Raw genomic sequence first — 14,952 nt, forward strand, 5'->3', positions numbered from 1 at the left:
TCTGTTAGTTTTAATAGTCATTCTTCCATTGTTGGTAATGACGTGTCCTTCTATCTGTGTGCATATAAAATTCTCACAGACGCATATATTACAACAAGGTTGCATAGTCTTTTCATAATTATATATCCATACATCCCAGCAGGAAGATTTCTGGTGTCATTATTTCTGTGCTTTCATCTAAATGAATATTTCCAATTTATTTTATTTTTGTCTGACTCTGGACAAGTATGTGAGCTTTATTACTACTATGCTGAACATAAAGGGTTAAAACTGAATACTTTAAGACTCAGGTACCATCTTTAGATGTTCTTGTCAGGTAATCTTTTGTATTCAGATCAGGCCTCAATACAATAATATAACATTTTGGCATGAAGATGCAGCCCAGAAGCCCAGCACTGGAGGCTAAGATAGAGAAGACCTGCACAGCTACCATGTACTTCCCCTTGGTGCTCAGGTAGGTGGGAACAAAGGACACCCAAACACTGCAGAAGACCAGCATGCTGAAGGTGATCAGCTTAGCTTCATTGAAGGCTCCAGGAAGCTTCCTGGCTAGGAAAGCCACCGTGAAGCAGATGGCAGACAGGAAGCCCATGTAGCCAAGGGAACCATAAAACATGGCAGCAGACCCTTCATTACATTGCAGGATGATCTGCCCAGGTTGGGAGCTCATGTCAGAGTCTGGGAATGGGGGAGAGGTTCCCAACCAGATAGCACAGATGATCACTTGGACACTGGAACAGGAAAGGACAATGGAGTTGGCCAGACTCTTCCCCAGCCATCTCCTCACCTTGTTCCCTGGCTTTGTGGCCAGAAAGGCCAGCACCACAGTGATGGTTTTGGCCAACACAGAAGAGACGGCAACTGAGAAGATGATGCTGAAGGCAGATTGCTGGAGAAGGCAGGTGGCTTTCTTTGGCCGGCCAATGAAGAGAAAGGAGGACAAAAAAGAAAGCAGGAGTTAGAGAAGGAGGATGTAGGAGAGGTCCCGGTTGTTGGCTTTGACTATGGGAGTTTCCTGGTATTTTATGAAGATCCCTAACACAAAGCCTATGGTTAAGGACAAGAAGAGGGCAAAGGAAGATAGGACAATCCCCACGTTTTCTTCATAAGTCAAGAAGGTGATGATCTTGTGGACACATTGATCTCGGGCCTTGTTTGGATGTTGATTGTTTGGACATTTGACACAACGCTCTGCATCTGCAAAAAACAAGACTAATAACAGCCTTATATCTAACGGGACCTTTTTTGCTTTAAAGAAGGAAATCTTGGAGCGGGGCATACATAATGGTATCACAATCGAGAGGTTTTTTCCTGCACACCTCACAATAACTCCATCAGTGATTTACAGCGAGAAACATAGGCTTTTGTGAATTTAGGCATTCATTCCTGCTTCTTGATGGACAGGCATTTATTGATTTATGTGTTTCTATCCTGCTTTTCAAGCAGATTGCAATATTAGCAAACAAATAAAATACTAATCTGTAAAGAAGTGGACTGCAACCCAAGTCCATCAGAAAACTCTTCCTATAGATGGTGGCTATCCAGCGTTAATCCAACTCAGAAGAGATTGTGAAAATAGACATAAGTAACCTCAGACCTATGCCCTCTTCCTGAAGGGTGGTCCTTTACACTGAAGCCACCCACCTTCCTGAGTGGAGATGGTCCCTTCTGGGCAGGGAATGCAGTCATAGCAGCAAAGTGGCTTTCCTTCCTGAACCATCCTGAGGAACCCAGGGTGACATCTTTCCACACACCTGGAAGGTGGCAGAGGCTAGACGTAAAAACAAGGAGTGCCAAGGGAAATGTGTTAGAGCTAATTTATCCATTGAAATAAGGCACAGGGTTGGGAGGGATTCAATGTGGACTCCACAACCATGGTTTACCTATAAGCTGGTAAGTGTGCAAAAGTATAACAACTCCATTGCCACTTGAGGTCTGTTCAGTGCAGGGCAGCCAAATGGGGTCACAGGGCCCCAATGCTCCAAGAGCTGTATTGGCTGCCTGTTTGGTATGGAACCCAATCCATGTTGCTGGAACTTGAATGAAAGGTCCTTAAATGTTCAGGACCCAAGGACTTAAATGAGATGTATAAGAGAAGCCTTGCTTGCAGTCCAACAGACTAGCAGAACAATCTGCATGCTAACACACAACAGGGCCTTGTCTGCTGTGGCATCTTGGATGTGGGAATTCTAAGGAAGGGCAAGCTAAAAGTATAATAAATAATTATACTGCTTCCCTGTTCATTCCTGTGTCCACTTCCCTACTTCTCTTGATTCTCCTGGGTCCAATTTTATAGTGCATACCTGTCCTCTAAGGTCAAAATAGATGTGGTCAGGGTGAACACAGTGGAAACTGCTATTTTCAAGTTTGCATTCAATAGAATATTTCATTACCTATTTTACACGAATCCTAAATAAACACATACCCCGCCCCAAGCCTCACTGTTAGATCTTGAATGTTGGCATTGGAAAGCATTTGAAGGAACACACACACACACACACACACACACACAACCTGGTACACTTATTAGACCTTGAAGAACTGGAAAAACTGTGAAATGAAAGAGATAATTTGTCCCACCTTATTGTTCCAATTGAGCCATGCAATGGCATTCTGGTCAATGGTGAACTGTACATCTGAGGATCCCTGTCTGCTGATACTCCCAAGCTTCAATTTAGAAATGGACTTATTGGTAGACTTCATCCAGTTCACAATGTCCAGGTCAGCTGCCAACTCTCCATTCTCATCCAAGTACACTCTGTCCATGGAAGAATTGTAGAACTGGGAGTTTCCCATGAAAGGGTGGAGCTACAATGGCAAAGAGAACAGCAGCATTTGGAAGACAGGAACCCACCTTGGCTTCTCCATTTCGCCCATTTCTTGCTTGGCTCTCCTTTGAACAGTGGCTGAGAGTTGTGTGTCCTTAAAAAGTTGGCTACATTAATTCAAGGGAACATACAGGTAAGAAAGACTAAGGCTGCCATCCTGTATATGAAGGAAAACCTGTAATTTTATTACACAGCAAGACACAACTCTCTTCCTTCCTTCAGCATTAAATGTGGGCTGGCTGAGCTAACTGTTAGGTGTGATTGGAGCTGGTTCACTGACTGTACCAAAAGAGGAAAAAATTCCTTCCAGTTGTTGGTTTCTGCTTTCCTTCACTGTGCAGCGAAAGGGCTTGTCACGAGACAGGTGTTTACATTCCACAGTCTGTACTGTTGGAGTTTCTCACGGGAAAGGGAGGCTGGATGTGACGTACACTGGTTTCCTGTTTTTCACTGTGTGATTCTCTCCGAGCTGTCGAGGAGAGAGGATGCATTTTCTGCTCCGGCAGAGGCAAGATGTCTTTCTGTAATATACCAGCTTTGAACTGTAAATAAAGCAATATAGAGTATGCAGCACGTACTCCTCATCCTTCCGCTGGGCACGAGACTCTGCTTTAAACCAACACGTGGTTATGGGCTCCAGAAGTCAAATCGGAGTGCCGGCAAAGGATCGGAATGCAGAGGGACAGATCAGATCAGAATCTGCTCTGCGCGTAAAAGTGATTGATGAGGTATGTGCTACTGCTCCGGGCAGCCTGCCAGCTTCTAGTTAATGGCTTTATGGCTTTATGGCTGGACTTTGAACCTTTAAAGCCGTTTTGCCGGGAACAGGCAAAAGGCTCCCAGGCACAAGTCACTATGCTGGGGAAATCGAAAGTAACTTTTAAGTGCGCTTTTGGAATGAAGCAGCTGCAGCAGTGACGCAGCAAGATTTAAAGCAGCATATATGACGCTGAAGGCTAATGCCAGAGTCATGATGGCCCTTCAGGATGCTTGTGGGATTCCTAAGCTCAACAAGAAAAACTATGCCGACTGGGTTCTGTATGCAGAGGCAATTCTGCGGAAAGAGGGTTTGTTTGAGGTGATTACAGACACCCCCCCCCCAGTTCCAGTTACAGATGCATGGGAAGCTAAAGATTCCAAAGCAAGGGGAACTCTTACATTGATAGTATCCCCAGAAGAGCTCTGTCTATTGCGTGATAAGACCTCAGCCAGAGAATTTTGGGACGCTTTGAGAGAGGCTCACTTAAGGACAGAAGCTGGATCCACTATGTTTTACTTTAACAAGCTGCATAATATGGCTCTTGCTGAAGGTGGAGATGTGCGTTTACATCTGATGGAGATGCAAAATCTGAGACATGAGCTGCAACAGAGAGGACTCAACTTTCCAGAGGCTGTGTATTCTTTCATGATACTACAATCTTTGGGTTCAGGTTGGGAGTCTGTTGCAACCCAGATTGCTGTGCAGCCAACCGCTCAGCTAACAGTGGACTATGTAACTGCCATGATATTAAATGAAGCAGATCGCCGGGGTGCTAGCTGCATGGGCAAGGGGGAGTCTTCACAGACGTCATCCCATAGTGCAGTGGAACCACCAGATGGCGCCAAAGCTTTGAAGGCAGTGAAATGCTACTCGTGTGGACGTCTAGGCCATATGAAGAGGGAATGCAGATATCCCAGGGCCAAGACAGAGCAGCGCAGCGAAAGCTCATCGCGTGGAAAAGGCCGAGGCAAAGGCAAAGGTCCGGTGTCTAGGACAACGCAGCACAAGGCTATGGTTTCACGTTTCACTCCAAAGGTTGCAGAGGTCCAGAAGACGTCTAGATCTTTCTTCGTTGTTGATTCAGCGGCAACTCACCACATGTGCAACGATAAAAGACTGTTTGTGTCTTTTACACCGCAGGAAGGTGCGATTCACCAGGCGGATGACCACACTATTCCGAGTAAAGGCTACGGAACTGTTGTTCTTCACAGTTTGGACATCGATACAGAATGTGCTTTACGTGCCAGACGCCAAACATAATCTGCTCAGCGTTGGACAGCTGAATGAGCGGAACATTGACGTGTCCTTCAAGAACAAGAAGTGCATCATCACAAAGAAAAATGATTGTGTATTGCATGCTGAATATGTTGATCGTTTGTTTGTTTTGTATTATGATGATGTTGAAAAGGATGACACTTGTTGCATTGCGGGTTCTAACAAAAGTTTGCATGCAGAATGTATTCATGATTTTCACCGAAAATTTGGTCATTTGCATTTTGAGGCAGTATCTAAAATGCCTGCCTTGGTTGAAGGTATGACTATTAAACCCTGCAGGTACCACATGAAGTGCAAGGCATGCGCAGCAAACAAGGTGAAAATGGCTGCGAAAGGTAAGGTGTCTAGTAGGCAAGCTACAGAACCATACCAGGTTGTTCATGCTGATTTGGTTGGACCACTAGCGCCCTCTTTGGGTGGAAATAGGTACTTCATGGTTCTCATTGATGCATTTTCTAGATATATTTTTGTGTACAATCTCAAGCAGAAATCAGAGGCTTTTCCTAGGTTCAAGGAATTCTGTGCTTGGTTGGAAAATGTGCATGGCAAGAAGATAAAGACTCTTTTCAGTGATCGCGGGGGAGAATTCACTTCTCAGCAGTTTGAAGCTTTTCTGACTGAGAAAGGAATTCAACACGATTTGTCTAGTCCTCGCTCGCCATGGCAGAATGGACTTGCGGAACGGGCAAATCAGACATTGCTTCAAGGGTTAAAAACCTTGCTGCATGATGCCAATCTTCCAGAGAGTTATTGGGCCGAATCTCTCTCGTGTTTTGTTTACAGTTACAATCGCAGGTTATCTTCAGCGATTGGTTGTACCCCCTATGAGAAGATGTTTGGCAAGAAGCCATACATCAAACACATGAAGATTTTTGGTTCTGACATGTGGGTTCACTCACCACAAAACTCCAAGTTAGACAAGCGTGGATTGCATGGTATCTTTCTAGGTTATCAGAAAGGGTCTTACAGAATAATGATGACTGACTCTAAGACAATAAAGCTCACGAGAAGTGTTGAGTACAATGCAAAGTGGGGGGAGAATGTGGGAATTTTCCAATGTTATCCTGATGACGGTGATGAGACTGAGGATAGTCAAAAGCAACCACAACAACCCACTGATGAAGGTTCTGAGTCTGAATCTGAAACTGAATCGGGTGATTCAGAGGATTTCAAGAGTGCGAAAGCCTCTATGAGACCCTCTGAAAGCTCTGATCAAGAATTGGAGGAACCATTGTTCACAATAGGTCGTTTTTCTACTAAGAAGGAAGAGGAGAGTGTTGAAGACTTAAGGCTAATTCGTAGGTCACAGAGAGCCACAAAAGGCAAACCTCCAAAGAGATTTGCTGATGAATTTGCTACGATAGCAGTAACAGCTGTTAAAAGCTCCAAGAAGGTATTTGAACCTTCAAGTTTCCAAGAAATCCAGGGTTTGGATTCAAAGGAAGCTGAGCCATGGTTAAATGCCATGAAGGCTGAGCTTGATTCCTTAGAAAGGAACAAAACATGGGAACTAGTTCCAGTAGTTCCAGGAATGAAACTGCTTGGAAGCAAATGGGTCTTCAAAGCGAAGACAGATCAAAATGGCAAGATAGTCAGACACAAAGCCAGATTGGTAGCCAGAGGTTTTGCACAGGTACCAGGTGAAGACTATCACGAGACCTACTCACCCACAGTGAGATATGAGAGCATTAGGCTTATGCTCAAGCTAGCTGCAGAGGAAAATCTACACATTAGTCACCATGATATTAATACAGCTTTTCTGTACGGATCTCTGGATGAATCACTTTATATGCTTCCACCTGATGGCGTACAGGTAAAACAGAGATTTGTTTGTGCTCTGAAGAAATCCCTTTATGGTCTCAAACAAAGTGCATGGTGTTGGCACACAAAACTCACTGAAGTATTGTTTTCTCTAGGTTTTCAGCAAGGGAAAGCTGATCCATGTGTATTTGTCAAAGAGGAGGGGCAAAAGAAACTGTACTGTTTGTTTTATGTTGATGATATATTATTCTTTTGGAAAGATGTCGCAATGTACAATAACGCCCTAGCTCAACTGAAATAGCACTTTGACATGAAAGATCTTGGTGAGGTAAACAACTACCTATCTCTGGAAATAGAGAGAGATCAAGATGGTAACATTCTAATTCACCAGTCACGGAAAATTGCTGATGTGTTAAGCAAACTAAACCTGATGGATGCTAACCCTGTAGACACACCGATGACAACAGGTTATCAGGTAGATGACACTGAAGAAGCATTTTCTGACACTACACTGTACAGATGTGTGCTAGGCAAGCTAAACTTCATTGCCAGATGTTCAAGACCAGACATTGCTGTTAGCTGTAATTTGCTAAGCAGACAAGTCAACAATCCTAGTGTCAAGGATTGGAAAGCTCTGAAACGCATAGCGCGGTATTTGAAAGGCACTGTGCATTACAGACTGAGACTTAACAATCAGAAGTCTGGTGGTCTTGAGATATTTGCAGATGCAAGTTTTGGAAGTGACACTACAGACAGGAAAAGTACGTCTGGAGTTTGCTACATGTACAATCAGGGTCTGTTTGATTGGTCATGCAAGAAGCAAACAACAGTTAGCTTAAGTACTTGTGAAGCTGAACTGAATGCACTGTCTTATTCACTTAAGGATTGTGAATGGTTAGTACAATTGTGCAAAGATATGAAAATTCCTGTCAAATGTCCAATCCAGGTTTACCAGGACAACAAAGCATGTTTAGCTTTGCTGAAGTCTGAAGGTTGTAAGCAAAGCACGAAGCACTTGCAATTAAAGTTGCAGCATGCTAGGGAATGTATTCAGAAGGGACTCGTAACGGTGTCCTATATGCCAGGTAATGAAATTCCTGCTGATGTATTGTCCAAGATTGTATCAAGGGATCAACACTGTACCTATGTGCAGAAGTTGGGTTTGTACTGATATTGTACGAACACGCTGCCCAGTGATGTTCACAGAAAGGGGGAGGATGTTGGTTTCTGCTTTCCTTCACTGTGCAGCGAAAGGGCTTGTCACGAGACAGGTGTTTACATTCCACAGTCTGTACTGTTGGAGTTTCTCACGGGAAAGGGAGGCTGGATGTGACGTACACTGGTTTCCTGTTTTTCACTGTGTGATTCTCTCCGAGCTGTCGAGGAGAGAGGATGCATTTTCTGCTCCGGCAGAGGCAAGATGTCTTTCTGTAATATACCAGCTTTGAACTGTAAATAAAGCAATATAGAGTATGCAGCACGTACTCCTCATCCTTCCGCTGGGCACGAGACTCTGCTTTAAACCAACACCAGTAGGACTTCCGGAGGCGGCGCGAACGGCAATGGCGGTCTCCTTCACTTGCTGAAGGGGAAGCTCCGCGGAAACGGGTCGTCCGCTACGGCGAAGCAGAGACCCACGTCGGGAAACCACAGGCAGAGTGAGCCTGTGGCCGTGGGACTCAGCGGGCACCAGAAGCGCCCCCCCGAAACGAAGAAGGGACCCCGTAAGGGGTCTCGGAACGTGGACGGGAGCGCGGTGCTGTGAGTCGATCGCTCTTTCCGTGCGAGCGAAGCCGCATAGCTGCTGTCGATGAGCGCTGACCTTTTTTCCTGGATTATTGGATTCGGAAACAGCAACCCGTGAGTAAAAGGGACTAAAATAACCTAAACTAATCTTAAAAAATTTGGACAAAGCGGGAGATGCAACCAGGAAGTCCGTCTCCCTATTCTGCTAAAATTCTAAAGCAACGACTTTGATCTGAAGCCTTTGAGAGGAGCTAAAATTTTTAACTCTGTGCATGATTTGAACTGTCGCTATAGGAACTAAGGGAGAGACCTGGTCTGAACAAAGACATTGGATTCTTATCTCATTATACATGACTACGCCATTTCTCACCTTCTCACCCCTTGCCTTTTCCTGTAAGACCTATTACAGTCGTTAAGAGTCGTCAACAGGCTCATCTCAGCTATCTGCCAATCTCTCATTCCCACCACCCTTCTGAGTAATACCCCTCCCCACCTTCTCACTATATAGAAGGATCTGGCAACTTCTGTTTCAGTGTATCTGAAGAAGTGTGCATGCACACGAAAGCTCATACCAAGAACTAACTTAGTTGGTCTTTAAGGTGCTACTGGAAGGAATTTTTTTATTTTGACTATGGCAGACCAACACGGCTACCTATCTGTAACTGTACCAAAAGAGAGCTCACTAATGGCTCCTTGTCATCTTGAAAAAAAGTGACAAGTGTCTATATTGGAAAAGGGAATACCTGCCATGGCTGTAGCCTTTGAGCTTCCAGCTTCATCGCCCTCTGCTGAGAATACGCAGCATTTATGGCATGTGCCACAGTTTGGACAGTACTGTAAATCTTGCCGCTGTCTAGAGAGAGGATTCTTTGCAGAACATCTTGCGTCAGCATCTCCAGTTTCTCTCTCTCTCTGCATCTGGTCCAGCCTTTCACTGATGGTGCATGCCTTAAATAGAAACAATTATAATCTGTCTCCACAATCTTTTTAATTACAGGGAAAAGGTGAGGGAAAATATTGTAGTTTCTCCATTCTTTTCTCATAATAGGGAAGGAAAGAAAACCATGGATATGTTGGAAAGATATGCTACTGTGCATTAAGTCAAAGGGAGTTCCCCCATAGCTGTTGTGATCAAGACTTTCCCTGCAAGAGGTTTTATTAACATGCCAAATACGAATTGTATCATTTGTATTCCAATTAAGATATAATTCGTGTCCACGTAGTAAACAAATACATGGACTTGACTCCACTTGAAGAAGGAATGAAAACTGATCACAGCACCATTCTTATTCTCCAGTGGGATATTTTGTAAGATGCCGACACAAATCCCCCTCTCAATGAGAACAGGCATCAAGGTCTTCTTGAACCTCTCTCCATTGTCAGTTTCTGGCACAAGGAGACCAATGAACGTCCATCTGAAGTGCTGGAGCAGCTTGACAATCCCTGGGTACAGAGCTTCTTCTTTGGGGACCATCCGGTAGAAAAAAGGAAACTGCCTCTTATCATTCACACCATGAGAGACAAAAGCATAGCTGACCTGGCAAGAAAAGGAAGATTGTTGGCTTGTTTTGGCTCAAAGCCCACATATTTCTTACCCCAGATAACAAACATTTCCCATGTAGAGATAAATCTTCCCAGACCCAGAAAATAGAAGCCCGCTTTTATCTGTATGGATTTCTTGAATTTCTGTTTTTATATGCTTTTTATACTACTTTCATCTTGCATTTCTAATTTAATGACATTGTTACCGTTTTGATGTTGGGCAACACATAGATATTTTTCAAATATGAAGTGAATGGTTTTTTTAAAAAATGAAGTGGGTTATAAAAGTTTTAAATGAATAAAAATTCAGTGTTTCACTCAGAGGAAACCAGTCTACTTTCCTTAGTATTTAGAAACACAGACACCTGTACCACAATGTTTCTAGGTATCCATCTAAATCTGCAAACAAGTTCAGAAGACCCAGAGAAGCGGTGGGGTGTCTAGTTATGAAGGAGATCACAGAAAATACTTTTGTCCAGAATTCTTTTACTTTGGAGCAGTCCTGCCACACATGCCACTAGGTTATAATGTTTTGACAGCCCCTCCAGCATGAGGGGGAAGCACTCCTTTATGCAAAAGGTATCAATTGTGGTGTGAAGTACAGTGGTGCCCCACAAGACGAATGCCTCGCAAAACGGAAAACCCGCTAGACGAAAGGGTTTTCCGTTTTTAAGCTGCTTCGCCAGACGAATTTCCCTATGGGCTTGCTTCACAAGATGAAAACGTCTTGCGAGTGTTCCGATTTTTTTCCGCTTCCCCCCCCCCTTTTTCTAAGCCGCTAAGCCGCTAATAGCCTTTTAGCCGCTAAGCCGCTAAGCCTTTAATAGCCACTAATCCGCTAAACCACTAATAGCGCTAAGCCGCTAATAGGGTTGCTTCGCAAGACAAAAAAACCACTAGACGAAGAGACTCGCGGAACGGATTATTTTCGTCTTGCGAGGCACCACTGTACCAGCCATGTATTCTTTTCATGGAGTGTTCCCTAGTTTGAACCAAAGAATGCCTTGAAGCAGAGCTTACTCTAAATTGCTTCTTCTACATGAACTCCTCAGTTGTGTTCTCAGTATGACTACTACTATTTTAATTATCCATCTTTTTCACTGATGAGAACTTAAGGTGGTTTCCAGATAAAATAAGAACAGCTAAAAACGTAGGAAAAAATCATTAAAACCATACAGTGGTACCTCAGGTTACATATGCTTCAGGTTGCATATGCTTTAGGTTACAGACTCCGCTAACCCAGAAATAGTACCTCGGGTTAAGAACTTTGCTTCAGGGTGAGAACAGAAATTGTGCTCCAGTCGTGCAGCGGCAGCAGGAGGCCCCATTAGCTAAAGTGGTGCTTCAGGTTAAGAACAGTTTCAGATTAAGAATGGACCTCCAGAATGAATTAAGTATTTAACCAGAGGTACCACTGTACCTATGATTTTGATTTGAAGTAGAAGTTGGATTTAATAGAATTTTTAAAGAATATAACTAAGCCTTTAATGGGGCCCAAGGAACCCATAATAATTCAAACTAATGAGATTGATTGTCTTGTAGCTTCATTTTTAATGGATACAAACAGCTAAAAACATAGGGAAAATAGGCGAGAGGAAATGAATGTAGCAGGAAGCTCAAAGCCACTGAAGAGGATTGTCTCCAAAGGAGTCTGCAGCACAACTATCACCAATGGGATATCATCTTGTTTATTTTAATAAAGTCAGCATTGTGGTTCTGCTACAAATTCTGAAAGAACTCCTTTGAGAAGAGGTGATCATCCAAGAGAATCTAGATATGTGTCTGTCCACCAAGGGAAATCCCTCCCAAATCACTCTTCTGTCTCACTTTGCGCATCTCTTTTACCCCCTCTTTTAGTTCGCTGCAATGAGGCTCAGACAGAAAATGCCATATCCCACCCCATTCCTACCTGTGGGATTTTATAGATGCCCAATGTGCCTGAAAGCAAGATGGAGTTTTGAGAGTCAGCCATTTCCAGAACAGTCAGTAAATCATTCCGTCTTCCACATTTGTAGTTTGGAATATTTGCCTTCCCGGTAGACAGCAGGTCTAGCAAAGCATCATAGGTCACCCTTCCATCAAAAAAGTTCTCATGGATGCTGTAGCCCAGGGTGATGTTGAAGGAGAGCCTGGCATTCTGGTTGAACTCTTGAATGGCAAGCAAGAAGGAGAGCACCTCCCAGTACTTTGTTTTTCCTTTCCTGCAAAAATATACAGATTGTGTCGTCATCCATCCTGCAGTTAGTGAAGTAGAAGATTTATCTGAGGGATTTTTAAGACAAGCTTTAACTGGTGATATAAAAACCTGGATTTTATTTCCAGAACTTTACTTGTGCTTACACTGATTCAGAACCAAAGCCAGCAGCTCAAAAGCTCGCCTAATTATATCTCATTGGATGAGAGAGAGAGGATAGCCTTTGTGAAGGAACTGCACTGCTAAAAAGGAATAAACATATTATATTTATTTTATTTTGGGACATTTGGGGTTGATTTGTTTTCTAGAACAAATCTTGGTTTTCAGTCATCTGACTCTTCTTTGATTTTTAGTATGTTTATGGATCTACAGTCTAAAATCAAATGTATCTCGAATGTATGATTGTGGGGAAAATAACTCCTTCCCCATAAAATATCTTACTGTTTAAAGCTGGTAGAGGGAGTCCTGTTGAAGGTTTGTTCATGAAATACGGCTTTTGTGGGAGAGATGATCCCACTAATGAGGTGGTCTCCTGGCCTGTAATAGTTGAATGGGTCTATCTGACTCCTCTCCAAAGTTAATGAGCATTTTGCCTTCTGCATCTCACAGTCTGCATAAGGCAGTAGCAGCAGCAGAAGAAGAACAACAAGGAGAAGAATCACTGTCATTCTGGGACTGCCTGGAACAGCCCTCTCTGTTGTGTATTCTCCCCTCAGTTCATTAAATGAAGCCAAACCCTTCTTGTAAAGCTGATGGAGTCCAAGCAAGACTTCACACCTGAAGGGATAGAAGACAAGCTCATGACTATATATTCTGACTCACCTGCCCTAAACCTCTGTCCAAGCTGTTGATGACATTTATGTCCCTGTCCTTTCCACCTTGAATGCACAATGTCACCTCACGTAGCTCTTGTTTTTGGTTTTTATTTTAATGGCATCAGATATGATCTTTGGACAAATCCCAGGAGTTTTGGTGTGTAGAAATGAGGGTCACTACGATTTTGATAATCATAAGGCAGATAAGCATTGGCTCTGCAACATCCTGCAATCTTTACATGGCTCCATGCTCAGGTGCAGGGCTGGAGAAAAACATGTTTTGCAACAGCCCTCAGATGTCACTCTAGACTCTGAGATGGCGAAGGGAAGGGGCAGCTGAACATATCTAAACTTTGTGGAAAAGCACATTCACAAGAGTCAGGGTCAACATTTGGTTTTCAGACAGTGGGGAGGAAACTCTGCTCTATAGGTCTGATTAGGCCCATCATATCCCATATTTTGACCTGTATGGCTGTTATGGTCAATCCGTGTCACCCCAACAACCCTTCACTTGACATTTCTTTTCTTTCTTTCTTTTAATATGATTTTTATTAATTTCTTTTTTAACACAATATTTCAGCATACCAATAACAAAACAAATAAATTCTTTGCTCCACTGAGCTCGTCACTTCCCTCCATCCCTTCAACCGGTTTTTAATTTTCGAATCTTTGTGTCGCACTTTATATCCTCTGCTTCAGATCTTTATATCCTTATGATCAACTCTGTCTCAATGGTCTATAACGTTTTGAGATTGCAGTTTTTTCGTTGCAGAATTTATATCAATCCCACTTGTGTCTTCCCATTTTTACAATAGTTATTCAATATACCAAATAAATTTACTCCAATCTCTTTGAAACTTTTGCTTGTCTTGGTTCTGGATCCTGCCTGTCAGTTTGGCCAATTCCGCATAGTCCATCATCTTTGTCTGCCACTCCTCAGACGTTGGTAATTCCTGCAAACCTAAGTAAATTTAAATGCTTTACTTACAGTAATCGGAAGTCTCACTCACACATTGTTCAGTGCTACAGCAGAAACAAGAAGATAATTTTGCTGCAAAATACAGAAGTTAATCTCAGCCTGAGTCTAGAGTCTGGAGCCCCTGCCTCAGATGCCTGCTCAGCTTACATGGGTCAAAAAGAAGAAAAAGAGAGGAACAGGAAACAAATACCAGTGGTACCTTGGTTCTCAAACTCAATCTGTTCGCAAACCAAGGTGCAGCTTCTGATTGGCTAATTGGCCCGGGAAACAATGCCAACAGCCGAAACAGACATTCAACTTCCAGAAATCGTTCGCAAACCGGAACACTTACTTCCAGGTTTGCGGTGTTTGGGGGCCGATTTATTCAGGATCAAAGCTGTTCAGGAACCAAGGTACCACTGTAATGCCTCCCTCCCTCCCCAAAGGAGGTGGGGGTGTCCAGGCCATGCCTCCTCTATAAATTTACAGCTCTGTGGTCCTTAACCCTTTCATGTACTAACTAGCATAGACATGCACTGTTAGGTCTGACTGAAAAATCTCCCAGTTTCCACCTCATCTTTAGTGGTGACCCTACATATAACATTTGGATTACAAAGTGAGAAGGCGGTGGTGGCAGAGGGGACAGCTGGCTCTTGGGTTGGGCAGGGGAAAGCTCCACCTTTGGTTCCTCAAAGTGATGATGACCTCTGCCTCTAACTTCTCCACCTGGACTTGGGAGGTGCCTCCTGTATCTGGGATGACAGCTTGAAGCGCACCAGCGCCCACCCTGCCCTTGTCCTCCAAAGGTCTGGATTGCAGGACAAGATGAAGAGAGGCAGGAAATGATATGAAGAGGAGTCGGTCCCTTCCTCACTCTCTTCCACTGTGGTTCCTGTGACAGCCCAGATCCCTCCTCTACCCCAATTGCAGGCCCAGTTTTAAAAAGGCCCCAATGCAATATGGTCTCCACCGGCCCTTCAGCCCACCTGCCCTCCTTGGGTCTCCACTGAAGCACATTAGGAAATCCAATGGATCTGGCACTGAATTCAGGAAAGGGGAGAATCAGAAGTGTT

At 43.6% G+C, this 14,952-nt stretch overlaps 1 pseudogene across 1 annotated transcript; it reads right to left on the bottom strand.

The window, feature by feature from the left end:
• Window positions 1–286: 286 nt before the first annotated feature.
• On the bottom strand, window positions 287–12,774 carry LOC310700977 (vomeronasal type-2 receptor 26-like; annotated as a pseudogene). The gene is made up of 6 exons: window positions 12,548–12,774; window positions 11,822–12,113; window positions 9,605–9,907; window positions 2,581–2,808; window positions 1,645–1,771; window positions 287–1,197 (listed from the first exon to the last, which is right to left on the bottom strand). The product of its transcript is annotated as a vomeronasal type-2 receptor 26-like (transcript).
• Between the last annotated feature and the right edge of the window lie 2,178 nt (window positions 12,775–14,952).

Source organism: Podarcis liolepis (assembly GCF_965112155.1).
Source record: "Podarcis liolepis genome assembly, chromosome: 2".
NCBI lineage: Eukaryota > Metazoa > Chordata > Lepidosauria > Squamata > Lacertidae > Podarcis > Podarcis liolepis.